We start from the raw sequence: 16,244 nt of genomic DNA, 5'->3' as shown, positions 1-16,244 counted from the left end.
GCTTTAATTAATCAGATTAATGTAAGCACTAGTTGGATGGAATAAATGTTTGTCTTTTCCATTCTTGTGTGTTATGATTTGCTTATTGGTAACTCAGCTCCATTTCAGATAGCTTAAAGGAATAATTCTGCTTATTCAGGCATGTTGACAGAGCTGGTTCCAGCACAAAATATCTCCGCATCTCAGAGTATGGCTCAAAGGTATTTGCAGAGAAAATACCATTTCTATTAAATCAGGCAAGAACATTTGTCCTAAAGAGATAAAGGAAGAAAGCAATCTCTTATGAGGCCAGACTGAGGGATCTGTTACACTATTACCTTATGCCCGGCTGTTCATCATGGTAAAACATCTCGGCCTTCTTTCTTCATTTTCTGCTGAGGGTTAAGGACCACCCCTTTCTGATCATGTTTTTTATAATCTCAGCCCACATAGTTTTTCTCCTCCAAACAATATCTTATTTTGCCCTGATTATAACATTTAAATAATAAAATAATACTTTGGTGTGTGCTTGGGCTAGGAAACAATGTAGAAAAGGAAGCAAGAAAATCCTCGATTTAAATCTTAGTTAAAATATTTACTAGTCTGTGAACTTGGGCACTTTACTCAGCATCTTATGATCAATTAATGCCTCTATGGCACTCATCTGTAAATTCCTTGTAAGGTTGAGAAGATTAAGTAACAGTAAACATAGAGTACCTGGACTAGTGTGTTGATTACCTCTGGCCGGAGAAATAAATACATCTTTAAGTATAATTGGGATTCATGATCTGTTAATTTCTATACAACTTCCAGTAAGACTATATCCTAAATAGTCCCAATCAATCCTTCTGATTTTACTAACAAATTTGTTTACTGGTTTCCTTTTTAAATGACTGTCTAATGCTTGACCCTCCCCCCTCCCCCCAAATACAAGGAAATAAAAGTTTGCCATATCCTTACTATACCTTGTTTTGGATAATTTCATTTTCATGTCTCAGCTTCTTTCTCTCTCTCTCCCTTTAATGAGTTAACTTTCCCCATTTCAGTTCCTGCGTCCTTTTTCTATCATTACTTACTTCTTAAAGAACAAAGCAAAGCATGGTTTCTAAGAATTCAGTCTCATATTTTGTGAGGAAGTAAGGAATTGCTCTTTAGATTATATTCCTTTAAAACATTCAAATCTCCATTGAAAAATACTTCTTTTCCTGCAAAAGGAATTTTAGGCACCACACAGAAAACAAAGGGACATATATGGATGGGGTCATACACAAATACCCATACTTCATACAGCATACACACTTACATACAAACACACATACTGTTTCTTTACACACACAGGTACACACATACACACACACACACACACACATCCTCCAATCCCAGTGACAAATAATAAGGTCCTACATACAGTAAGGCAGAGGTCACAAAATTGTAAGAATTGTAGGTTAGTTAAACAGTGAAGGTTTGTGTCACCCCAATATACGTATGTTGAATCCTAACCCTGAAGGAATGGTAGTAGGTGGGCCCCTGGTAAGCAATTTGGTCATGTGGGTGAAGCCCTCATGAATGGGATTAGTGCCCTTATAAAAAATACCTCGGGGTATTTATATACCCCTTCTGCCATGTGAGGTTACAGCAATAAGGTTGCTGTCTATGAATTCAGATGTGGGTCCTCACCAGACACAGAAGCTGCTGGTGCCTTGATCTTGGATTTCTAGTCTTTAGAACAATGAGAAATGAATTTCTGTTGTTTATAGGCCATCCAGTCTATAGTATTCTGTTATAGCAGTCGGAATGGACTACAACTGGCTAAGAGAGATGTTAAAAAACATTTGACATACAGTATTTAAAATAAGTTAAGAGAAGGATGCCAAGAAAATTCATTGTTTTGTTTTTTTTAACAAATGATACTGGGTCTATTGGATATCTACATATAAGAAAAATAAAGCTTAACCCCTTTCTTACATCATACAAAGAATTAACTGAAGGTGGATTATGACCTAAATTTAAGAGCTAAAATTATAAAAGATTTGGAGAAAAACAGAAATAATTATTCATTGCCTTGTGCTAGAAATGACTTCTTAGCTATAATATGAAAAGTATAAATGACAAAAAAACAAATAAATAAACCAAGTAGAATCGTCCAAAATCAAAAACTTTTATCCTTCAAAATACATCATAAAAAAGACAACTCACAGAATGAAAGAAAATATTTGCAGATCATATAGCTAATAAGGGAATTATATACAAAATATTCAAGGAAATTTTATAATTCAACAATAAATATTCCAATTTTAAAATGGACAAAGGATTTGAATAGACATTTCTCCAAAGAAAATACACAAATAGCTATAAAGCAAGAATATCCACATCATTAATCATCAGAGAAAATGCAAACCAAGATCACAAAATACAACTTCACACCCACTAATACGACTATAATTACAAAAATTTAAAAGATAAAAATGGCAATTATTAGTGATGATGTGGAGAAATTGGAGCATTGCTTATAAAAATGGTCTAACCATATTGCAAAAAAATTTGGCATTATCTCAAAAAGTTAGCTTTAGAGAAATCAGATGACCCAGAAATTCTCTCAGGTATATGCCCAAGAGAAATAAAAACATGCCTTCACACAAAAACTTGCACATGAATGACAAAAGCACAATTATTCATGGAGCCAAAAAGTAGGAACAACTCAAATGCCCATCAGTTCATGAAGGATAAATGAAATCTGGTATATCTATGCAAAATATCATTTGACAATTAAAATGAATGAAATACTGATACATGCTACATTATGGATGAACATTGAAATTACTCTGCCAGTCACGAAAAACCACCACATCTATAATTCCATTTTTATGCAACAACCAGAATATGTAAATCAATAGCTTAGCAGTTGCCTGTGGCTGGGATATTGGTGTGGAAAGTTGGGGGGAAATGAAAAATAACTTCTAATGAATATAGGTTTGTTGGATGATAAAAATGTTCTACAATTGTTTGTGGTGATAGTCACACAATTCTGTAAATATATTAAAAAACATTACATTATACACTTTAAATGAGTGAATTGTATGGTGTGCAAATTACATCTTATAAAGTTGCTAAAATCGGATTGAACGTGTTGAGGAAAGAACAGATATGAGGGATATACTTAGGCTGATTCTCGGTTTCTAACTTGAATGATGAGAGACTAAAAGCAAAAGATAACAGAAATAGGAGAATTTCATTAAGGTGAATGGTGTCATCAAAGCCCTCGGGGGAATAGAATTGCCTACAGAAAAGAGTCAAGGAGTCAAGTAACATAAAGACAGGAATATATCCTTGTATTTAGTAATTTTAGGACATTGGTAATCCCAGGGAAATTTGTTTCTGAGGAGTAGTAGGAGCGGAGCCTTAACCCTTGCAGTAGACAAGGGTTAAAGAGTGGATTTATCACTCCTTTTGTTATCTTTGGCAATATGATGAAGAGTACTCACAGGACAAGCACATAGAGTACCCTTAATCTTCTTTTCTTCTTACCCAAATTTAATATCTTTGTTCCCTTTCTTCCCCCACGCTGTACCCAAATGTCAAGAATTGAAAGGATTGTCTTCTTGTGTCTTTTCCCAATTCACTCTAACCACCCTTAACTTAGAACTGGGGAGTGCAGTTTAGTTCACAACAAATTAAAACTCAAAATACTTCAATGTGCCAAGAAAAATGAGCCAAATCTGATCCAAAATAAATAAATAAATAAATAAATCACAGTTCAGGATGGTTAATAGAATTAAATATAAACCTCTGTCCTTGGTTATAAAAATCTAAATTTAGGAAGGTCAGGTTTAATAAAACTGTGTCTGAATCAGAAAAAACAAAGACTTATGGTGATCAGGCAGAATAAATCTCAAACTAAAACATTTTAGAAGCTATTCTGTTTGACTCTCTCTGAATCATGTTGAAATTTATTCAAAGCAAGTTTAGTTTAGATAATGAAATGGAAAACACCTGGGGAATTTTTCAGATGATGAAATAATAAATGGAAAAACACCCTTAAATTATTAAGTTCTCCATGTAGCTAAGTTTTTAACGTTGTTTTTAATTAGAAATATACCAAGACATGGGAAGACATTGGCTAAGGGCGAGAATTATCGTGATAGAGACTTTGCTAAGATTGTATCTGAATCCGGGCCAGGGCCAGGGGCTGTCCACTTCTTATTTGGGTGTTCAGCTAATATATTCCCTACATGACATAATACTATAAGGAACCATTTCCAGGGAATGTCATTTTAGTAGATGTCACCATAAGACAACCTCCTTTCATTTCACTATCCTCTTCTGGGATTGTCCAGTGAGAATAAAAATCTATAATAGACACTTGATGTATTTACAACCTTGTACATATGCTCTTATGCCTGCACCTCAAATTCTCTCTAGAGAACTTTCTAACTCAAACTCTCAGTTCTTGTAGCTCAGCTGACACTGAAACTGCCTTCAGCTTCTGGCACAGTTGTGTAACTTAGACTTGGTTAAGACCCTGTATTCTTCTAGTTACCAAGTCTGGGTCAAGATTACATAAAAGGCCCAGTCAGAGCCAATGGATCAGAATATCAAATCTTTGCAGCCAGGCGTAGTGGTTCACTCCTGTAATCCTAGCACTCTAGGAGTCCAAGGCGGGTGTATTGCCTGAGCTCACGAGTTCGAGACCAGTCTAATACAGAGCGAGACCTAGTCTCTAAAAATAGCTGGGTGTTGTGGCAGGCCCCTATAGTCCCAGCTACTTGGGAGGCTGAGGCAAGAGAATTGCTTAAGCCCAAGAGTTTGGGAGGTTGCTGTGATGCCATGGTACTCTACCAAGGGCAACAAAGTGAGACTCCATCTCAAAACAAACAAACAAAAAATAAAGCTTTGAACTGCTTAAAGAAAAGTATACTTTCTTTTCAACTGAACTAGAACTATAAGGAGCTCCTGGGGACCACCTTGGCACAAGAGAGTATGTCTGTGAATAAAGCTAACAGTGAGAAAAGGAAGGGAGCAGGCTGGAAAGAGATGGGGTCCAGATGATTGTATTTGATTCCTTGGGTACAGGCTTATCTAAAGCTACACTACTCTCAGAACTTTACAATTCTTTGAGCCAATCAACTCTAGTTTTGCTTAAGCCAGTTATAGGGGGGTGTTCTGTCACTAGAAGTCAAATATAATTCTGACTGATTATTACGTCACTATTTCTAAAATGTGTGCTTCTTGGCAGGCAGAAGAAAACCGCAGTCCTTTTCGTAGCCAGCTAAAGCCCCTGTGTGAAAATACATAAATCACAGGCTGAGGCTGGCTTAACAAACATCTTTTCTTTCCAAATGATTTTGAATATTAATGTGATCAATCCTACTCTGCATAAAACCCATAAATGTAATGGCACTATATTTTAAAAGAACCTTTTTATTTGCCAGTGCTAAGGGAAAACATTAGATATGTGATGGCTCTCAAAAAGCAGTTTTAGTTCTAGCACTTGCAATTCCTGCATTTAATTATAAATTTGGCTTATTAAATAGTAATCTCATTGTACTATTTGCTCCTATCAGCCATGGGCTTTGCTTTTGCTAATACTTAGGACATACCCTGTGAATTAAACCTTTAGGCAAATGCCTTCAATCTTTCCTGCAGTAAAGTTTCATGTTGAAAATAGTGTAAAGATTATATCACAGACATTACAGGTTACCTAAATGCAATGCTGCAATGCTGTCAACCTATGAAAGATCCATGTTAGACAACTTTGCCTTGTCATTTATTTCTTTCAAGTTTATGATCTCCAGAATGGGGTCTTTCAATGTTTTCTTCATCAACAGAGAGTTTGATATTTATTGTGCAGTGACACAAAGAATTGTAGGGCTGAAGTTTCCAGTGGTTATTTAAGCATTTCTCTCTATGTTCCTATTTCTTTTGATATTTTAACTATCATTTATTTAGTTTTTTATATAAATGTAAACATGTATACTGAGTTTGTCTACAACCTGAACCATTAATCTTTCTCCATGCCAATAACTCATTTTAATCAAAATAAAATTTCTTTTCTATCAGATATTTTCTGTCTAGATTACTAGGGTTAAACAAGAATTTCAATGATTATGTGGTTTAGTTATCTCACAGTATAGGGGTTGGTGGGGTGGTACTTTAGGAGGTGTAAACTCTGGTTTATAATTATGGCTATTTCTTGCTCACCAAGTTGTCCATTTGTTGCTTAAGGCTCTCATGCACAATTTAAGAAATAATTGAAGAAATACAAGAGGCTTCATTTATTTTCATTTGCTCTTAAAATTACTACTAAAAGAGAGTTCTTAGTTTGAGAATTTGCAGACCAAATTTCTAATTAAGACAGAGAAATTGTTCATGTCACTCAATTTTAGATAAAAAACAGTGAACTCTCTTTGTAAAGTATCACAAGAATGGAAAAGCAAGCATCTAATGTATGCAATACTAATATGAAACCAATAGGTAAACAACTACACAAGAGAGAATTAAATTCAAGTGGGGAGAAGAGGAAAGAGTAGGGGAGAAGGGAAGAGGAGGGGCCTTGGTAATCTCTTACCTAATGGGCACAGTGTAAATGTATACAACACCAGCACACCCCCTGGACAAAGCGTTCAACTGCAACTTGAACATTACTTAACAAATGCAACTAGTGTAACTTAATTATTTGTGCCCTCAGATTAATCTGAAATTTAAAAACAAACAAAAAAAATGGACTGAATTATAAATAGTTGTCATCATTTATATCATGCTTCTTGTCAGTGAAGATATAAACAATGATAGTCCAATTAATCTATAAGAACATCATTCAAACACAGGTGCACAACAAGGACAAAATCATTGGAGTTCCTGATCAGTTTTGTTGGTAGAAAATTCTGTAGATATTGAACATGTTAGAAGTTAATTATTCAGGCCTGGCGCAGTGGCTCATGCTTGTAATCCTACCACTCTTGAAGACTGAGGTGGGTGGATTGCTTGAGCTCACAAGTTTAAGACCAGCCTGAGCAAGAGCGAGATCCCCGTTTCTACTAAAAATGGAAAAGCTGAGGCAAAAGGATCACTTGAGCCCAAGAGTTTGAGGTTTCTGTGAGATATGACACCATGGCATTTTACCCCGGGCAGCAGCTTGAGACCGTCTCAAAAAAGAAAAAAAAAATTATTATTCCCTAAGATTTTATACAGTTGCAATAGCACACAACAAAATTTCAGAGAGATGAAATGAGTGTGAATTAAATAGGGTAGGTGAATCCGAATGTTCAAACTGGAAATGCCAACCAACATAGCAAGAATCAAAAATGTAATTCTGTATTCCAATGAAGGTTCTAGTCATCCATATTTGAACGAAGTGTGACTGTCAACACTTCTATATCTCTTCCAAGACACAAACTTTTGTATGTGGGGAGTAGAGGGGATTTATGAAGAGGATTTTTACATTTTTTCTTTTATTTTTGTGTTCATTTTTGTTTTTGAGACTTCTACCAGTCCCAACCTGGTTTTTCACCAACATACAATGAAGGAGGGATCCTCATTCTCACCTCAAGTGTAGTGGTAAGGTCTTCAGTGCAATTAATCATGAATCCTGATACAAGTCTCTAGCATTTAAGTAATTGTAGGGCACAGGGAAATCTAAAATACTGCTCTTACAAGACAAAAGAGAGGTATCTTCTTCACTAATATTGGAGCCCAAACCTAAAAATCCACTAATGATTGTTAGGTGAAGATATTCAATAATTTTTATGTGTTAGAGTCAGATTGGAACCAGATTTAAACTTTCAATCGTCCAAAAGAAAGGCAATGAGATGTAAAAAAATAATCTGCATGAAGTAGATCACAAGGAAACCAGGAGAACTTTTCCAGAAGAAAAATGATTGCTCCTTATCCAGGGAGGGGAAGTCAAATATTCTCAGATATTCCCACAAAAGCCTCACTAATGTGAGAAAGAACCACCTCTAAGTATTTGGTAATTCCTAAGATGACAAAGCCATCTTATGACTTTACCCTAGAGTAAGAACTTCCTCTTTTCTATTTTCTATATCTTTCCACCTTTAATCTTCCAAGGTTAGAAATCAAGAGGGAGGTGATGGAGGAGGAAAGGTAAAACTTTAAGGAGAGGAAGTCTATGTCCTATTTCCACAAGAGGCAAGGACATTTTTAAATTTAAATCTTCAGAGTTTTATTGTCTAGATGGGTCTATTTACATATACAGCTACAGAACTGAGAACATACTTATGACAAAATGAGCCTATAAGACTTTATATTACCTGAAAGTGACCAGAAAAATTATCAGGAATGACTGAGTTTTGAGTTATGAGCAGGGGAAGCAAATTCTTCCATTGAGTATCTCTCTAATAATAGTAGAGATAAAAAAACAGTTGTTTGGGGGATTATACACTGTGAGTCCTGCTTGTTCAATGCACTATTTGACTATGTTTTGTTCTGTAAACAAATCAATGTTCCCACATTTACATGGTCACTGTATGTGTAGGGATATTATTCCTAAGGTTGCTGAATGAGAGTTGTTGCATAAAATTTGTTCAGACATTTAGTAGCCATCTTGCTATCAATAGAATTATTGGCTTATCTCAAGAGCTTTCAAAAAATGAAATTGTAGGTTACTTCTAGAAGACTAAAAAATAAGCAATAAAGAGCCATTGGAAGTGTCTGTGAGCGGAGTACAGGAAAGCCAAATCTTCATTTTCTTAAAAGTATAGGAGGATGAATTACAACATTAGATGTTAAACCCAGGTTTTTAATGTGTACATAAGAGGTAGAAATAATATGGTGGGAAAAAAATATACATATTTAAATAAAATATGTTTCAGAAATAAAATTTGAAAGGACATGCTATAAAATGATATTTTAATAGTAGTTTCCTCTTCAAAAACCATATTGTTTTTTCATTAAGATAGCCAACAATCCTAAGAGATAGGTAAGGTCAGAAAAATTACTGCATTTAAATATGAGAACTTAAGTTATTTCCGTAGTTTTTTAGTAGGAAAACTAGGACTAGAACCTAGAACTTTGTGATAGTGAATTTAAAGTATTCACTTGACTGGGCCCTTGGGTGCCCAGATATTTGGTTAAATACAATTTCTAGCTATATCTGTGAGGCTCTATCTGGATGAGACTAACATTTGAATTTGTAAGCTTAGTAAAGCAGATTGCCCTTCCCCAAGTAGGTAGGGCTTATACAACTCATTGAAGTCCTGAATAGAATAAAAGTCTGAGTAAGCCTTTTTTCTTCCCCTAACTCTCCTGGCTCTCAGCTGGGACATTGAGCTTCTCCCATCCTTAGATAAGACTGACTGAAACTTTTTCATTGGTTCTACTGAGTTTCTAGCTTGCTTACTGGAGATTTTGGGATTTTTCAGCCTCCATAATTATAAAACCTAGTTTTTATTGCAATATTTTTTATCTATATTGCTATCTATCTATCTATCCATCCTGTTGGTTCTATCTGTCATAAAACTCCAGACTAGTATAGGCTCTTTCCATGCTCTGAAACATTCATTTAATAACATTAAAAACAACATATTTTGAGAGCGGATGTTAGGAAGTTTGGATTGAATTAACGTGATGTTTTTAAAATCTGAGGTAAATGTTTAACACCTAAAAGCTCACAAGGATCCATAATTCTCTTAAAATTAAAAATTTAATTTAAAAAATGGGGTTTTGGTAGTTGAACTGTCCAGAGACCATTCTCGCTTTTAGTAAGGGCTCCCCAGTTTCCCACAGGTAACTCTCCTTGTGCTCTCACTGTACCTGATTTGGGTGATGACATTATTCCCTTCTCTAAAGATGGATATGTGACCCAGATTTGGTCATTTGGAGCCTCACATTGTCCTGGCTCATGTGATTAGTCTCTTGACCCAATCAGAGGCCATCAGAAATTTTCCTGAGATTGTTGCTGAAGCATTTAATAAGAAAATGTATTCAGTCTGACTATTCTTGAATCTTGTTGATGTAAGCCAGGACTTGCAGCATAAAATGTGTAGATGGCCTTTCTAACAAGGAAAGAGGTATGGAAGAAAACTGAGTCAGAAATTAAAGAAATAGATTCTACATGCTATCATTTGAGGACTTGAACTCAGGTGGACACAAAACATCTCCAGCTTCTATGATTTTTTAGTTTCATGAAACTCTTATTGCCCCAGTGTTTTGAGTATTTTTTATTTGAAGTGCTGTTACTTACAACCCACAGATGTCAATATACCCATATGATTTCCTTTAAAATTGTTTTCTAGATGCCTCCATTAATACACTTCACAGAAATCATTCTGTGTAAGGTCATTGTTGTTAAAATGAATAACTCATGCTTCACTATTTTCTAAACATCAAAATTACTGCTACAGATTATTCCTTGGAGTTTGAAGGTGAAGATCCCTGTCTCAATGTTCCCTTATATGGTGATTTCATATGATTTTTTTCACATAAAGCACACTGAGCACATCTCTTTGATCTGTGATAATAATCAGATAGCAAAGATAAATGACATGATTGTTACCTGATAGCTTCCACCCCTAAGAAATTCAGCTAATCAGACCAAACATGTTTATTTATGTTTATACACGTTCTCAGATCAAGCGGTACAATCATCTTTTAAAAATGACTGCTACTTCCTCTACTGTATTTTTAAAACTGAACAAATAAATAAATAGGGGGATAGACGGAGTAAATTAGTAGAATCTACCTGAAGGCTTGGAAACTGACACTCTTAAAACAGAATAAATCAACAACTAATATTTATCCAAGTGCTTACAATTGTCCGGTCAGTGCAGAGCACCTGTCTTGGTGTTAACCAGCATTTAACTACTGTGTAAGCAGGCTGCCACTACCAACTTAATGCCAGGAATTATGTTAGAATCTAAAGTCTATGTTTGCATTATTTGTCCTTCCATTTGGCTCCCTCCTGAGTCTCCCATCACCCACTCCTGCCCACCCACTCAATGAGAGTGCCTGGTACAGGAACAAACCACTGTGCTAAATTGATTTATTTCCTGCATGGCAGCCCACCCTCATCCCACCTGCTCCTCATGTGGTTGAACAATTGGGTCCAGGTGTGTGGTGACACAGAGCAATGAAGACCAAAGCCAGAGCCACCTGTCCTGCTGGGTGGTAGAGGGAAAGATTTATCCAGAAGACTGCACACTGCCAATTTAAAGCAGATTATGTCTTTAACTAGGAAAGCATTTGGCAAGGGAAGTAAAGGTACTATTTTTTTTTGGCAGATAGAGTTTGTTTGTTTTTTTAAATACTCCAAAGCTTATGTTGCTAGAGATAACCTATTGAAGAAAAATAAATATGTAGTTGTCCTCTAAAAGATTTTAAAAGTTATTTAGTGTTAGTCATCAGGAGATGGAAAAGAATTGTTTGGATTTGTTCATACAATTAAATAGTTCTATGATAAATTATAGTTCTGTCCACCAAACCAAACTTCATATGTTTAACATTACCATTAAATCTTTCTGTTCTCGAGGCTTGAAACATTATAATACAATTAATATTTCCCTATAGGATTTCTACTCACTTAGCAATTGTGCCATTGCTACCTTTACATTGGGAAAAACTGGAGAATCATTATTCATAAACTCTGTAGGCTCCTTATTATAATCATTCATCTGAGTATATAGTGATTAAAAATTTTTGGCGGGAGTACTCTTGCTGGTAGTGGCTCTTAATTTTAGCAATTTTTCCCAGTTGCTTAATTTGATTTCAGGTTAGAAATGCTATAGAATTATAAAATGCATTACTTCTTTTGTTATCAAACAATCCTTTCTGCTGCAGATGTTTGGTTATAATTTATTTTACAGCTTTGTTCCATTCATTGCCATAATCATTTATCATAAAACTGCTATGTACAAAAGATTGCATTATAAAATTTAGGGATTACAAGGATAAGTAAAACACTTAAATTTTCTTGAAATTTATAATTCACTAGATGATCTAAGATCTTAACAGTTGTAATATATGTCTACACACAATATAGGGTACAAAAGAGCAATAGAAGAATGTGACTAGCTTTAGAGTAGGGGAAAATATCTTTTAGGATTATGGAAAATAGGAGTCATATACAATGGATTATGTAATTTTTAATCTTTTATTACTTATTGTATTACAAAAATTTTAAGTTTTGGCTCAGTGCCCATACTCAGTGGTTAGGGCGCCGGCCACATGCACTGGCTGGTAGGTTTGAACCCGACTTGGGCCTGCTAAACAAACAAACAAACAAACAAACAAACAAAAATAGCCAGGCATTCTGGCAGGATCCTGTAGTCCCAGCTACTTGGGAGGCTGAGGCAAGAGAATGGCTTGAACCCAAGAGTTTGAGATTGCTGAGAGCTGTGACACCACTGCACTCTACTGAGGGTTACATATGAGACTCTGTCACAAAAAAAAGAAAGAAAGAAAAAGAAAATTTAAAGTTCAAAAGCAGAGAGAATAGTATAATGCCATTATTACTCATAGCAAAATAAAAATAATTCTTTATTTTCATTTGATAACCAGTCTGGGTTCAGAATTCCTCTTTTGCCCCCAAAATGACTTTTGGTAGTTGGTTCATTAGAATTAGGTGGTGAGTATTTTTGTGGAAAGTTATGAATACTAGTCTCAGGAATTTGAAATCGACTCATAAGTCAAGCAGAAGACTGGAGCTTCTTAAAGATTTGTTTAGAAGAACGGAATGTTGAAAATGGCTCCCTAAGAAGCATGCTTGGCAAAAGTGGAGAATCATTTTGGCTCAGAAAATGATCACAGTGTCTCTAGTGCAAGATCACAATGACCTCATTTTGGTAGTGACATTAGTATGCTGCTGATCAGAAAATTAGTGTGACCAACAATTGATCAGATATGAAGCATTTTTTTTCAAAGAGGGGAAAAAAGTCTCAGAGTTTTCCATTGTTTTGTAATTTTGATGCTGTAATTAAAATAAAAATATGAGCATAAAATGGTAATTACTAATATCTATTGGACACAATGGTTGGTACTAAGTGGATTATTTTTTTTTTAATTTAATCTTCACAACTCTATGAGTTCAGTATTAGTGTTGTCTTCATCTTAAAGATACAGAAATGAAGGCTTCGAGAGGTCAAGAAACTTGACCAAGATCACATAGCTGGTTAATTTGAAATGGGAATATCAGTGGTTATACTGAGTTTCTTAGAGAAAGGGATTTGATGGAAGAATTGACTTGAAGAAAAAATGATGCGTTAGTTCATTTCACAGTATCAAGACTTTAATGAATGAAAAAATTTTGATCTAGCAGTGTTAACATAAACAGGCACATAACAAGGTCCCACTTGTTTGGAGTCTTACCTTGACAAGTATATTGTTAAGATAACACCCAAAACATTAAAATATAGATAATAAATCAATGAAGGTAGTTCATGCGAAATTCATGGTGAAAAAATTTCATTAGCTTTAAGACATATCATTGTTCAGAAAGTATTGGTTCTAGGTAATAGAGGAGATGGAGGATGTCAAAGTTGATCTGCTCCATGAAAACAGAGTTCAGGCTGGGCAAAGGCAATAGTATAAAGAAAGGAACAAAGACAGAAATAAGCAATGGACAATTATGGCTCAGTGAGTAACCAATATGGTTGATAGACGAAGTGAATAAAACTGTATCTGAACGATGAGAATACATTTATTATAAAGAATAAGACAGGGTTATGTTTCAATTATCTGTCAAGCAAACTAACTAGTTCAGTTTCAGAAATGCTGCTCAGCCTGAATGATAGACGTGTATAATTTGAAGACTCTTTACGGATAATCAGAAGATAAAAATTGACTCTGGAAAGAGATTTGGGAGTCATATATTATAAATCATTCCTGAAGGCAAAAGACTAAACAGAGTGTGACTGTACCACTGGTAGGGTGAGCAAACGTTTTCCTTTGTCTCCTTTTCCTCCCTTTCCTTCCTGGCTTCCTTCTTCCCTCCTTCCTTCTTTTTCTTGTTTTCTTTTTTATCCTGGGACTTCCTTATAATCCAAGGTATTTATGCCATAATTGTAGTATTCATTGAAGAAATAATGTGAGAAGAAAGTACAACCATATAAAGAACAATTTGGGGGCAGAAACTGGAGGAAATAGAATATAGTGTGGAGGAGGCCAGGAATAGAAGCGGTTTTATCTTTTCTGATGCAAGTTCTTCTGAGATCTCTTTTAGATCTCTTTTAGACCATATTGGTCTAAATGTCATTGGACATTTCTACTTGACTATCCCACAAGCACCTAAAACACATAAAGTCCTAAATTAAATGCCTCAGTTTTGAAGACACAAACCCGGCCTAACAACTTATTCAGGAAAGGCATAAAGAACCACTTTCTCCCCAAGTCAAAAAGCCAAGAGTCATCTTTCTTCCTCCTTCTCTCTTACTCTCTTATCCAGTCTCAAAATTATGTTGTTTATATTTCTCTCCTCAATATTATGACAAAATTTATATTTTTGTTCTTTCAATATGAAAATCTACTTTATTCGGAAAATACTATTTTTTTCTATTCTTTGGTGTATTGGCAGAACGGAAGACAGATAATCCCCCCACATTCGCATGAGGGTGTGAAGATACAGGTATCCATGCCTATGATGAAAGGGATGTAGTTTTCAAGTTACCACAGATTTTAACTACTGGTTAATGAACTCTTGAACTCTATTTCCTTTTTTTTTCCTACTTTTTTTATTTAAGAATTTTAGGGGGTACACATGTTTTATTTATATACTTTGTTTTTGTACAGATTGAGTCAAAATCTTTTAAGTGTGCCCTTCACCCTGACGGTGTGCACTCTACCCAATAGCTGTGAATTTACCCATCGGCCCTCCTCTCAGCTCAACTTTCACTGAAATGCATTTCCATGTGTGCCCTTCAGTGGTGATGGAACAGTTCCAATATGGAACTGAGGACATGTGTTTTTCCCTCCATTCTTGAGATGTTTCACTTATAAGAATGGTTTCCAGTTCACTCCAAGTTGTCCAAAAAGATACTCTATTGCCACTTTTTTTATGGCTGTAAAATATGGAATGTTTCACAAATTTGCATGTCATCCTGGAGCAGGGGCCATACTAAGCTTCTCTATCTTGTTCCAATTTTAGTGTACATGCTGCTACAGCAAGCACTCAACGTCTATTTCAAATAGACAGGATTGGAGAGAGAGAAGATGTTGTTTACCCCAGAGAAGTGGTAGGAGGCAGGAAAGGGTGCCCCAATACAGAAAATTATTCCGAATAATGGGAAAGGAAGTAGGTTTGTGGAATCTTGAGTAGCAGAAACCCTGTTCTCTAGAAACTCTCTGGAGAGATAGTATTATCTTACTGAGATAATACCTGATGTTCCTAAGTGGATGGAAGTCACCAGTTTCCAACTTACAGTAAATCATAGCATGTTATGTACCAAAGTACCAGAGAAATGAAAGAACAAGGCAGACTCATCAATGAAAAACGGAGAAGTTGTTTGGATAGAAGACTAATATAGTTAGGTAAGACTTTGGAAACTTGGCTTCTGGCAGTGGCGGGGAGAGCAATAATCCTGCAAATAATAGTTTGGATTTCTTGCCACTTCAGCGAGATGTGGCATCGAAATCTACATGAAGTACAGTGGTAGAATATAAAGTAATGTGGTATTTCCTGCATTATAATTAATCTCATTAAATAAGAATTCATTTAATGTATTTTCTCCTCTAATAAAGTGAATTTACAAACTGTGAGTTTTTTCATTACATTTGCCTTTAAAATTTGATAAACTAAATGAAAATGCATCTAACAAAGATTTTTTTTAATTTTTCTATTTTTTTAGATATGATCTCATTTATTTGTTACTTAAAAATATCTTATTTTTGACTGGATTCAGACTTACAAGTGGAAGCTCTTCAGAGTGGACAGTCTTGGCAAGCTGTTCCTGGCACTTTTCTCTGGCTTCCTTCATTCTCTTGGCCAAAAGTTGAGCAAATTTGGCAGCCTCTCCCTTATTTTTCTTTGTACTCTGTTTCTTTAGAGCAATACCCCAGAGTTTATGTTGCAAGACACACAGAGTTATAGGACCCTGAATCTTGAGCTTTGGCCCTTTGTTTCCTTTGGTCCTTTCTTACCTTTGTTTAAGGACTTTCTAGCATCATCTTCTTTAGACAGACTGACAAGTCTCTAGATTCTGCCAGCTCTTTTGGGCCCCACATGATGAGATACCATAACCAAGTTGAGAGCGCTCAGATTGGCATCCACAGTGCAACCACTAACAGACTTACATTTCCTTTCGCCAGTTCTCCTTCATCTA

The 16,244-nt window shown here is 35.4% G+C and overlaps 1 non-coding gene across 1 annotated transcript; it reads right to left on the bottom strand.

The window, feature by feature from the left end:
• Positions 1-14,987: 14,987 nt before the first annotated feature.
• On the bottom strand, positions 14,988-15,094 carry LOC128590990 (U6 spliceosomal RNA). The gene has a single exon (XR_008381446.1). It is a non-coding gene; the product is annotated as a U6 spliceosomal RNA (small nuclear RNA).
• Between the last annotated feature and the right edge of the window lie 1,150 nt (positions 15,095-16,244).

This window comes from Nycticebus coucang, chromosome 7 (assembly GCF_027406575.1).
Source record: "Nycticebus coucang isolate mNycCou1 chromosome 7, mNycCou1.pri, whole genome shotgun sequence".
Taxonomy (NCBI): domain Eukaryota; kingdom Metazoa; phylum Chordata; class Mammalia; order Primates; family Lorisidae; genus Nycticebus; species Nycticebus coucang.
This window is presented reverse-complemented; position numbering and strand designations above follow the sequence as displayed.